This window comes from Gracilinanus agilis, chromosome 2 (genome assembly GCF_016433145.1).
Source record: "Gracilinanus agilis isolate LMUSP501 chromosome 2, AgileGrace, whole genome shotgun sequence".
Taxonomy (NCBI): domain Eukaryota; kingdom Metazoa; phylum Chordata; class Mammalia; order Didelphimorphia; family Didelphidae; genus Gracilinanus; species Gracilinanus agilis.
The window spans coordinates 664950667-664963765 of NC_058131.1; positions in this window are offsets into that span (position 1 = coordinate 664950667).

Below are 13099 nucleotides of genomic sequence, written 5' to 3' on the forward strand. Positions count from 1 at the left end.
CCTCCTCCTCCTCCTCCTCCACCTTCTCCTCCTCCTTCTCCTCCTTCTTCTCTCTCTCTCTGTGTCTCCCCTTCCCTCCCTCCCTCTCTCTTCCAGACCTCTTCTCTTCCCCCTCTATCAATCTTTCTTTCTGTTTATCTCTCTTTCTGTCTCCCTCTATCTCTCTCTTTCTTTCTCCCCATCTCTACCCCCTTTCTCCTTCTCTATCACTTAGTCTCCCTTTCTTTTTCTCTTTTCCTAGCTTTCTCATTCCCTCTCTCCCTCCTCCCACTCTCTCAAAAGCATATATTTTCAGGAAATGTTGCCATAAGAGGGAAATCAGGAGGGAAGCAAGTCTGATTCTTGCCCTGCCTGGCCCAGAGGATACCTGAATCTCTAAAGGTTGTCTAGTCCAAGATTTTTAACTCTAAGAGATTTTCTCAACTCCTTCAATATCAGCCCCTAGAAGTAAGGAAGTGGTTATCCAAACTTTACTTGAAAGGTCCCACTGAAGAGAAATCTCATTCCACAGCAGGAAAGCTTTAATTGTTATACTGAACTGAGTTCTGCCTACAGGAACTCCCAAGCCATTAGTTCTAATTCTGTCCTTGGGAGTTATATTGAATAAATCAAAATCTTTCTTCTAGATGAGAGGCTTTCAGATGTTGATCATATCATGTCCTAAACTTCTCATTTGGGCTAGATATTTAGAGTTCCTGCCACAATCCTCATATGAAATGACCTTAAGTCCCCATATCATCATCTGAGAGTCCTTGGAAACAAGGGGATCAAATCAGTCAATATTTTAAGGAATTAATTCAGATTACCCATTGGAAGGTCAAATAATGAGGCTGAAGCTGAAATACTTTGACCACATAATAAGAAGGCAGGACTCACAGGAAAAGATCCTAACACTGGCAAAGACTGAAGACAAAGAGAAAAGGTGATGGCAGAGGATGATATGGATAAATAATGTCATGGAATCAATGGACATGAACTTAGACAGACTTCAGAAGATAGTGGAGTACAGAAGGGCCTGGCATGCAGGGGCCCATGGGTTATATAGAACTGGACACTACTGAACAACAAAATCATTATGGTTTGTCTTATCTGGATATAGTTCAGCTCATCAATTTCCCTATTACCTAAGAAGGGGTGCCTAGAATTAGATGCGATAGTCTAGACGGGTTGATTCTTCCATTGGCCAAAATGGAAATCTCCAACTTTGTTTCTAGAAGCATATTTCACTCAGTACAATACATCTGGAAAGTAATCAAATCCTTATTGATTCAGCACCTGAAACTTAGAAGTCAAAGGATAAAAGGGTGCTTATGTAAGAAGGGCGTTGATGACTCCCACCTTTTGCTTTTCCATCAATTAAAGTAAAAATGTCCCAGAGTCTTGTCCATGTTGGAAGAAAACAGAACTACCAAAAGAACAAGAAAGTGGATGTAGAAGATAGCAGAAAACATTCATTTCCAGAACCCAGGCTACCCAGGGAGAATTTGCAAATTCAAAGCTTGCATTTACCACCCAGAGTCAGGGAGAAACAGTGAGATGGACAGGACTTGAGATTTGGTGGCTAAGGCTGGTACAGAAAACCAGTGCTAGTTGGAACCAATCACCAAGCATTCACTGAGTATTTACTGTCTGTATATCCCATAATATAGCTTGGGTATAATTATAAGAGAGGTATAAGACATGAGAAGCAGCTCAGACACACTAGCTGTGTGATCCTAGACAAATCACTTAACATCCCAGGGCCTCAGTTTCCTCATTTGTAAAATCATGGGCTTGAAGAATATTCCCCTTTGAGGTGCTGTTCAGCTCTAAATCTATGATCTTATGAGCTCTGACTCTCAGGAGCTGATTTTGGATTGTTGTTTTTCAGTTGCATCTGACTCCATTTGGGGTTTTCTTGGCAAAGATACTAGAAGGATTTGTCATTTTCTTTTCTAGATCATTTTCTGATGAGGAAACTGAGGCAAACAAAATTAAGTTACTTGCCCAGACTTATACAAACAGTGTCTGAGGGTCAGAAAGATGAATCTTCCTATCTCTAGACTCAGTACTCTGTCCACTGTCCATCTAGCTGCCCAGGGAGCTGATACTTAAGTTAAAAATACAATGTTCAAGAATATCATAGGAATAATATTATAAGAATAATAGGAATAGAAAAGGCTCTATTTTTGTCATCAGAGTAGACTAGCTCCATATTTGACTTCATTAGAGTAGAGCACTCCCAGTGATGGAGTTCAAAGAATTGTTCACAGGCTGTAATCTTAGAGAACTATCTTGGGCACTGAGAAGTTAGTGGTCCATGATCACATATCTGCTGGTGGGAGAGGCAGGACTTGAACCTTGGTCTCTTTGACTCCGAGGCCAACCCTCAAGTTTCTCTATCATGTTACCTGTGAAAAACCATGACCCAAATGGGAATAATGATTACGAATGAGATTGACAAAGTGCCTTCCTTACATGAACTCTGTATGGGATTATGATTCCCCTGTAGAAAAGGAGACTGAAGTTCAGAGGTATTTGATGATGTACCTAACAAGTTCCATAGCTAATAAAGAACAGAGATAGGATTTCATTGCGATATTTCAAGTGCAAGGCTTCTGGGAAAATTTAAAATTGAGAAGAAGGGATCTCAGAATTTATCTCTCCCTTTAGACAAGTCCAATAAGTCTTGTAGTGTTATTTAAATAACCATAGAATCTTATAGAGGAGCCACTGTCATCATTCACATATGGTGCCTTGTGTTGCCTGGGTTAGTTGTTTTTAATATTGTGACCCCATTTGGGGTTTTCTTGGCAGAGATACTGGAAATCACCATTTCCTTCTCCAGCTCATTTTATAGATGAGGAAACTGAGGCCAACAGGGTTAAGTGACTTGCCCAGGGTCACCTAGCTAGTAAGTGTTGGGGGGCCAGTTTTGAACTCAGGAAGGGGAACCTTTCTGACTCCAGGCTCAGCACTCTATCCACTGTGCCACCTAGCTGCTCTGCCTTATGCCTACTATCTTGTGATAACATCAATAAATCATCACTTTTAATAATAGATCTCCACCTTGAAAGGACCATAGATGTTATCTCAACCAAACTTAATATTCTGAGCAAAATGAGACCCAGAGAATTAGCAAGAGAAAGAGGACAGACTTGAATCCAGACTCTCTGGGCTGACTCCAGATTCATAACTCTTTCGATTGTCCAGTGCTCACATCTGTGTGTCCAGGACTGTGTTAGTGACTGAAATGAGACTGGTAAATAATTATGGAAGAAAGAGGAACAAAGGAATACTGTGGAAGGGAAGAGGAGGGAGAGTTCTCTAGGAATGGGCATAATCAGGGAAGGCTTTATGGAGAAGGTAGGGTCTGGGCTGAGTCTTGAAGGACAGGCAGAATTTGGATAAGGGGCCAAGAATCCAGAGATTCCCACTGACAAGCCACAGATAATGAAGGCTCACAAGATCTAATCCCTTCTTGCTTCCTTTGGGATCTCTGACACTCAGCAAAAATCCCTGCTAGTGCCTGGGGAGCCAGGAAGCATTGTTATGAAAATGTGTTTATTATTATCATCCTCATCAACATTATTATCATTATTAATAATATGATATTTGGGCTGTTTATGCACATTAATTTTAAACAAGCTTATGCAACACCAAGACTTGATGCTCCCACCAAGAAATAGTTATAACATGTATTTTTAATTTACATAAAATCATTTATGCTAATTTAATTAGTCCTTTGTTTACAGCCAAGGCTCACCACTGGATTGTGATTTTTTTTTCTCCTAAGGCACAGTGCTGCAGTTAAGAGGAACAGACCAGATGCAGCCAGGCTGCAACGACTCTGAATTCCAAAGTGATGAGGGAGAGAGGAAACCTTCCAGGGCTGGGTCTAGTGTGTGGATGGAGACTGTGAGGAAGGCAGGGAGGGGGGAACAAGAGGGGAAGGGGAGGGGATGGACCATGTCTTTAGGGAATGTGGGGTATGGTTGGTTGTGAAAATCACTAGAACAGGATCAGAGCCAGTGTGGCACCATTGGAAGAAAACTGAATTTAAGCCATTAAGTTTTGTAAAATTGTATTTTTTTAAACATCATATTAATTTCCCAATAAATTCCCAGTTAATATCCCCTGTCTTCTATTGAGCCTTTCCTTGCAAAACAGAAATGGTTAAGCATAACTGAACAGTGGATTGCCTGAGTATCCTCCATTCCACACCTAGAGCATCCTTTCCCCACTCCCATTTTCTACCTAGAGCAGTGATGTGTGCTCCACTCTGTTCTCTGGGCAGAGATTGGAATGTGGCTCATTGCAATTAACCTAACTTTACTACTTTTTAGTGAATCCTAATCTGACCACAAATCCTAGCTCTCCTTCTCACTAGTTGTGTCATCTCAGGCAATTCATTGCCTCTCTGAACATCAGGGTCATCTTGTTTTAATGGGCACAACAGTACCTAATCTCCATTTCATGGGGTTGTCTTTGAGGGGTGAGGAGAGTGATCAAAAGGCTTCCTATATACACACATGCTTTGTAAATAGTGAAATCTTAAACTAATTAGCAGATTTGACTTTGTCATCTCTGCCACAGATACATGTATCGCTATCCTTATTCCTCAGTTTCTTCATCTGGAAAATGGGAAGAGAAACCCTAGCTCCTCAGTGTGTAAAATGAGGATATAATTGAGAGCAGTGGATGTGAAAGGTGCCTGGTAGATCCAAGGTGGTATTTGTCAGGCTTGAAAAATGAAATGAAAATTGCTAGGCTCATCCATCTCTATTTGACAACCCAGCTTCATCCATCCTGTTTGTTCTCTTCCATCCTGGTGTCAAACCTGACAACCTCATTGAGTTCCAAGGAACTTGAATAGAACCTAGTGGACTGATCTTTCTATACATTCCAGGTCTGATTAACACCAGTAGGACAAATCTCCAAAATGGGGGAATTAAGCAACATCATTCTCCATGCTTCCAGTCTCCTTTTCTGTACCCTGTTCTTCTCTCTTCAGTAACTACCTTCTGAATGCAGGCTCTGAGTATGACCTCATAGAATTGTAGATTTTGGAGCAAAAAGGACTTTACCTTTTCTAGAACAACCTTTTCAATTTTCACAGGGGGGAATATAGACTCAGAGAAGCTGGTGGTTAGCCTAGGATGTGAACCCTCAAAATCCAAAGCTCTTTCCATTATACCACCTTCTCCTCTTATAACCTCTCTGGTAAAGCTTTGATATAGTATGCACTAAAATAAACATTTAGTAATTCATCCATCCATCCATCCACCCATCCATCTATTCATCTATTCAATAATTATCTACTTTTGGATCTCCTCTGTGGGACCTTAGGCAAATCACTTTCCTCCCTGGGCCTCAGTTTCCTCCACTGTAAAATGAAAGAGTCAGAGTAGATGACTTCTAAGTTTTCTTTTAGCCCTAAACCTATAATCTATGAATGATCCTATTATACAAATATATGAGATGATAAGTAATAACTACATAATATAATAATGTAGTCTCTCTAGCACAACATAACCAGCACACACACAGCTTTCTCTCAATCATCCCCAGAAGGTTTTAGACCAGTCTTATTTAGTGTTCATAGAAAGGATAATATTACTCATTTAAGGAAGGTAGCGATCTGACCCTCCCTAATAATGCACATATTGATGGTTCCTCTGGATAGATTGCAAGATTTATTGTCCCTTGCATATCAGGATTTATTGACTTGCGAGGTCAGTTATTGACCAATCAAAAAGCTGAGGTCAATAGTTGATTTCAGTCAATGGCTGCTTATTATTTCACCTGCCCTGAAAGGGATGTCTCAGTTTGACAATGAATGGATTAGATGATGATGATGATGATGATAATCTGCTTCTAACCCTGGCACTCTGTGTTATTGGTTAAAAAGATTCTCAGCCAATCAATGAATATTCACTGGAGCCTGTCTGGACCTTTGTTGAGGCTTGAGGAAGAAATCCCTATGGAATCTGGGGTTGCTGGAGCATATTTCTTTCTGCTCTTCATTGCTGGTAGAAGAAGTCAGATTCTGTTAGTCCAAAATTCAGGGATATTTTCAAAGCCATGACCATTTGAAAACTGAGCTACTTTGTACACCAGACCTGAGACTGGGTTTCCATCATTTTCCTTTGATCTGGCAGAAATTAGTATCAGAGGGCAAAAGAACGGGATATGAAGTGGTCATTTTCTTAAGGTACCAGGTGAAATTTTAATTCTAAACATTTTAGAGCTGGGAGGAACCTTGGTATCTATCCCAAACCCCATGAAAACTCAATAAAACTAAAAAGTTTTGCCCACAATCATGGCAAAAAAAGAAAAAAGATTTGCCCACAATCATAGCAAAAAAAAGAAAAAGATTTGCCCACAATCATAGCAAAAAAAAAAAATTTAAAAGATTTTCCTGCAATCACAGCAAAAAAAATGAAAACGATTTGCCCACAATCATAGCAGTAAACTGGAAAAACCAAGACTAGCCAAATTGCCAGCATCTTGGAACAGTGGAAAGAGAATTGGGCTTGTAGTCAAAAGACTTTTATTAGAGTCCTGGCTCTGATCCTTACTTCTGGACCTTAGTTTGCTCCTCCATCAAATGAAGGGTTTAGACCCTGTGGCCTCTGAGGTTCCTTCCAGCTCATATTCATTATCCTATGATTTTTGTATTTTTACTATAACAACTTTCTTGGTGATGCTCTGAGCTTTCAAACTGGGAAAGCTCTATTGGGAGCTGGTGACCAGGAAAATATGGTGGACTCCATAACTTGATCTAGGTAGAGAAGGAGAAGGAGGGAAGGAAGAAGAGAATTGTGACTGAGAAGCAGACATGGCCATGACCTCTTCTCTGATCCAAGCCCATCCAGATATAACTAGGCAGCTTCTGGAAGAAAGAAGACAGTGGGGTTGAGTTACATTGTCCAGGGACTTGGCACTCACCTTATAATTGGTCCTCCAGCTGGCCAACCCAGAAGGGACGTCCCTGAGTGAGTTTCCCTGCTGTGGGGGGCATGGGAGGGCAAGCCCTATAATGAAGTAAATAACCATCATGGTCTTTCTCTCCTTGGAGCCAAACAAGCAAAGGGCTCTTGGGAGAACATTGGGAAATGCTGTTGTGGCACTCAGAGTGGGTCCCCGCTGAAGAAGAACCTCCCTCTGGGGTGCTTGAATCCTATGGGGTGCTTGGGTGGGGTCTAATTTAGCTTCTCCTCCCTACTCTGCCACATCGTGCCAGACATCAGCGTGTGGATGCAAGGAGGCCTTGTAATGAGCTTCTATAAAAAGAACCAAATCCCGACTCTTGGAACTCAATGCTCAGAATAAACAATGGGGAAGAATCCTATTAAAAACCACTGTGAACTTGGACAAATTAAGCCCTTGGGAATGCTGAACAAAGAATACATTTTCCTTGTGTTGAACCAAGATCAATAGAGAAAAACAAATAATTTCAAGAGGGAGCAGCGCTAATGACACTCAGGTACATGCAGGGCTGCTTTTTTATTCCTTTCTCCAGGATCTTCCCTCCCACATCCCCCAGTACAATGAGTGACAAGTGGGGTCCTCAACCACAAATGGACGCCAGCCATTTGTTACCTAAAGGATTCAATGTCACATCTGTCTTTATTGGACTCTAGTGAGGTTTTGTTTCCTCCAGGCTATGTCTGCTTTCTCTGTTTTCTCAGTGTTCTGTCCGAGGAAACGTGATCAGACATAGGGATGCCTGTCTGCTTCTATGATGGTCAGGGCTCAGCTTTTAGGGCATTATTCAATTCCCTTCTCCTTTCTACAGAAATCAGTAATAGTTAATTTTATTTTATTTTTTAAACTCTTACCTTCCGTCTTAGAGTCAATACTGTGTATTGGCTCCTAGGTGGAAGAGTGGAAAGGGCTAGGAAATGGGGGTCAAGTGACTTGCCCAGGGTCACACAGCTGGGAAGTGGCTGAGGCCGGATTTGAACCTAGGACCTTCTGTCTCTAGGCCTGGCTCTCAATCCACTGAGCTACCCAGCTGCCCCCAATAGTTCTTATTTTTAAAGTCCTAACCTTCTGTCTTAGAATCAATACGGTATATTGGTTTCAAGGCAGAAGAACAGTAAGAGGAGAGAATGAGGATTAAATGACTTTAAGCCCATGGTCATATAGCTAGGAAGTGTCTGAGGCCAGATTCAAATCCAAGACTTCCCATCTCTAGACTCTGGCTCTCAATCCAGTGAGCCACTTAGAAGCCCCAATAACATCTATTTATTTGTTTGTTTGTTTATTTGTTTATTCATTCATTCATTTATTTATTCACTCGTTCATTCATTCACTTATTTGTTTATTTATGATTATATTTTTATTTTTATGTTGAATATTTTCCCAGTTACATATTTCATGTTCTTTCCCTCTCCTCAAACCCTCCTAACCCCCAATAGCTGATGCACAAGTCCACTGGGTTTTACATGTATCATTGATTAAGACTTAATTCCATATTATTGATAGTTGGACTAGAGTTATCGTTTGGTGCCCAGTAATATATATATATTTAGAGATAGAAGAGACCTCAAAGGTCATCTAGTCCAAACCCTTCACTTTTACAATGGGGGAAACTGAGGTTTAGAGGGGTTCCATGATCCCTAAATACCCCAATTTCCCCTGCATTCCTCTACTTGTTCTCCTCTCTGCAGTTACAGATTTTAGGCCATGAGGTTCACTCTCATGAATGAACAGAGTAGTTGGTTCCCACTAGGGTGTGATTTGGGGAGTATTTGGAAAGGTACCCTAATTTCACCCACACTCAGTTAAGTCCCTCATCCACCTCCTCTGCTAATCACATTGTCTGAAGCTCCATTATTAGAAATTAATTTCTTCTGTGACTCCACTTGGTCTTTTCTGGGCCATAAATATCATGTATACTCTGTCTCTTCACCATCACTTATATTGTTCCATAATTGAATTACGTAGACGTTTCTGAATCACCGATTGTATGCCAGCGACTGGACAAGAAATTGGGGATAAAGATGAAAAGGACACAATCCCAGCCTTCAAATGGCTTTCTTTTTTTGGGGGAAGGTGGTGATGGGGAGGTCCAGAGCATAGATCCAGCTAAGTAGAAACAAGATAATGGGAAGAGAGAGAGAGTGAGCAACATAATAAATGAGGGGACTGGGGAAGGCTTACCTGAGGAGGTGGTGCCTACCTTTAAGGGATGATGGATATTCTGAGAAGAAGAAAGAAGAAGAAAGAAGGAAGAAGGAAGAAGAAAGAAGAAAGAAGGAAGAAGAAGAAGAAGAAGAAGAAGAAGAAGAAGAAGAAGAAGAAGAAGAAGAAGAAGAAGAAGCAAACATTGACTATGAACCAATTATTCAGGTGGGCTTCCATGAAAAAGGCATAGTCTGAACATCTCCTCAAATGGAGGCAGAAGATGGAATGTTCATTTGGTCTTTGGGCATAGACAAGAATCCATTTCGTATGGAACAGAGTTTATGAAGGTAGCAGGTTCTATTCAGCTACTGGATTCTTCCATCTCTCTTCTGCCTTTTCAAACCATTTCCATGCTTTGAAGCCTAGCTGATTTCCAAGCTCCTCCAAGAAGTGTGAGCTGGCTACTCCAACTCACCTTGATCTCCTTCAGCTTGGAACCACCATATCACACACTCTTTGTAGTATATAACTGAGCGCTTAATTATAATCCCTCCTGATGGTTGCTGTAGTTTCTTTTGTGCTAGCTTGGCCCTCAAAGGTTGGAGTCTTATCCTACCAGCTAGGCTCTGTGTTTTATGTTGGCACTGATCTTGGACAAATTGAAGCACACTGAGATGGAGGCAACTAGGAAAGTGGAACTATTTCATAAAAGGACTGAAATCAGTCCTTGTGTCCCACCCTTTGTATTCTCTCTGGGTTGCTAGGTGCCTCGGTGGAGAGAGAGCTAGGATTGAAGTCAGGAAGACCTGAGTTCAAATCTGATCACAGACACTTACTAGGTATATGACCCTGGACAAGGCACTCAACTCTGTTTGCCTCACTTTCCTCATCTGTAAAATGGGGGTAATATCACCTGTCTATGAGTACATGCTATTATAGGGTAGCTCAATGGGTAGAGTTTGTGGTCAGGAAGAACTAAGGTCAAGTCTGGCCTCCGACAGATATGTGTGTGTGTGACCCTGGGCATGTTACTCGTGCTCTATTTCTTCACCTATAAAATGGAGATAAGTACCCCACTTGGGTTGTTGTGAAGATCAAATGAGATAATTGTAAAGACCTGAGCACAATGCTTGGCACATTTTAAGTGCTATATAAATGTTAGCTATTATCATTATTATCATCATTCATCTTTTCCAGTCTTTACAATTTCAGTCTCTTCAGCCATATATTAAAGTTCTCTCCTAGATGACATAACAGACGTGTTTATACATCTCTATAGTGGAGAGGCATCATGATTGCCTACTGGCTGGAGAATGGGCTTCAAAGTCGAGACGATCCAGGTTCAAATCTGGCCTGACCCATACTAGCTGTGTGACCCTGGATAAATTGCTTCATGTCTCCATGCTCTAGTGGCCCACTGAGGCTATAAGCTGCAGAGGAGATGCTGGCCTTTATTGGCTAGGGAATAGGATTTCTGTTTAACCAATGAAATCACAGATCTAATCTCTATCCCTGTAGAGGAAGACTGGGACAATGACCAGATGAAAATCACTTTGGACTGGATGGCTAGAAATGGCTTCTTTGCTTCCCTAGGAAGACTTTTCTGTTAGTTCTACTTGTAGTTCAATGCAATGAGTCACTGGTCTATTTAAGAAGAGATTGTATTTCCAACTCTTTGAGGGGCAAGAAACATGTTTTAAGTTTCAATCTTTCAGAGTGGAAGCAAGGTGGTGCACTGAATAGAGCAGGCTTGGAGTCAGAAAGACTCATTTTCCTGAGTTCAAATTCATCTCGGACATTTCCTAGATGCGTGACCCTGGACAAGTCACTCAACCCTGTTTGCCTTAGTTTCCTTATCTGACAAATGAAGAAGGAAATGATAAATTTCTTTACCAAGAAAACTCCAATGAGGTCCCGAAGAGTGAGACATGACTGAACCACAGAGAAAAGTCAAGAGGTTTTCTCTTTGCAGAGAGATCTGTTACTTGGAAGAAGAATTAGGCTTTCGCTTGGCCCTAGCATGAACAATGGGTAGAAGCTACAGAGAGATTTCAGCTGGATGCTAGGAAAAAAAAATCTTCCTAAAAGCCCAAGTTATTCAGAAATGGAGGGGGATGCCTAGGGAGCTAGTGGGTTCTCTGTCCCTTAAGCAGAAACTTGATGATGACTTATTGGTGGTTTCGGAGAAGGCATTCTTAGATGGAGCAAGGCTGTCTGGTTTGGTCACAAGTTTGATTCTAGAAGCAAAGAAAAGTGGGGAAAGTGGGACCTGAATATGACTGAAAGAAATAACACCAAGTGAATGAAAACCCTGGAGGACTTTGAAGCAGCTGCAGCAGCTGCCATGTCAGCCCAACGGCCCCAAGGCTTCATCTGTTGAGTGGGAGGCACCAACTCTCAACGGCCAAAGGCTGCTCTGAATGTTGCCAAACAGACCAGAAAAGAGAATATATCAGGTGAAAACAAGGTCTTCTTTTTCTCAGGTCAGTGCTTTCTTGACAGTGTGGTATTTTGGTTAGTCAACTTGACTTTTATTGTGTTCAGCACTACTCTTTGCTTTGAGGGGGTAGGGAAGAGACCTTGTGCTTGTCCTCTGGAAGTTTATAGTCTAGACTGGGATGTAGAACACACACACATATCCCGAGCTGTCTTATATTGCCTTGGCCAATCAATTCTGTTTGCTATTGGAATTCAGTGGTGGGAGAGATTGCTGGGCATATCTCGGGTGGTCAGGGAAGACTTCTTGGAGGAAATGAGTTATGAATATGATCTTAAAAGGATTGAAAGGAAAGAAATGAATGATGATAGAATTAAATGGGAAGATCACCCAACACCTGCATAGTGCTTTATAATGATCAAAATTCCCCTACTTAAAGAAATACTTGTCTTGTTTATCTCACAAGTTAGTTGTGGGGAATAAATAAAATAATTTTGATAGATAAGTAGAATGACGGCTCAAAGTGATTAAATTATGTACTTGTTCAAGGCCATTTGGGAAGCCAGGGTAGAGCCAGAAAGAGAATTCAAGTCTTCTGATTCCTGGTCCTATAGTATGATTAATAAGCAGAGTCAGGGAGATGGCAACCTGTAAATATTTTATACTTCCTTAGTATGCCTATGTGTCTCCCCCAATGGAGTGTAAGTTCCTCAGGGATAGATACTCTTGTTTTTCTTTGTTTTTTTTTTTGTTTGTTTGTTTTTTTTTAATTTGTGTATCCCCACCACAATGTCTGGCACATAATAGAGGCTTAATAAATGCTTGCTGATTAATTGACTCATCCTAGATCAAAATTGTGGCACAGACAATATCTCAGAAATGGGAAAGAAAGGTATTTGGGGAAGATCTTGATAGGCTAGTTTGACAAACCCTCCATCTAGGTTCAACTCTCAGGTTAGCTAGCAACTGACATAAAAAGAATAAACAGCTTTCCCTGGCCGTCTCTGTGCCAGGATGCCCTCTGTTTCTCACCAGACGAGCCATTTGTCCTATCTCAGTGTTCTGACTCCCACAGCTCTAATAAGTCTCTGCCCTAGACCTGCAAAGAGCATCCTTAGTATTATGTCTGATTGATCTTTTTCCTTCTCTTTTTGCATAGAAAATGAGCTCAATGAGGCTGGTTATTCTAGTAGACCCGGAGTCAGGTTCATGTTGCTCATGAGACTTGGGTCCCAGGGCTTTCTGCTTTGACAGCTTAGATCCCTCCCCCTTCTCAACACTGTTTTTCCAGTGTTTGAAGGTCACAGCAGCTCCAATGGGTTTGGCCTTGAGGTCCCTTATCCTTCTTTCTTAAGCTCCTGTGTGCACGGAGTGAATGAAACCCATCTGGTTCTGGTTTTCTGACATGTTTATCACTAAGATTTCTTTGCCAGGAGTTATTTGATGTCCAGGGAGAAGTTAGAACCTTCTCTCTCTCTCTCTTTCTCTCTCTCTCTCTCTCTCTTTCTCTCTCTCTCTCTCTCTCTCTCTCTCTCTCTCTCTCTCTCT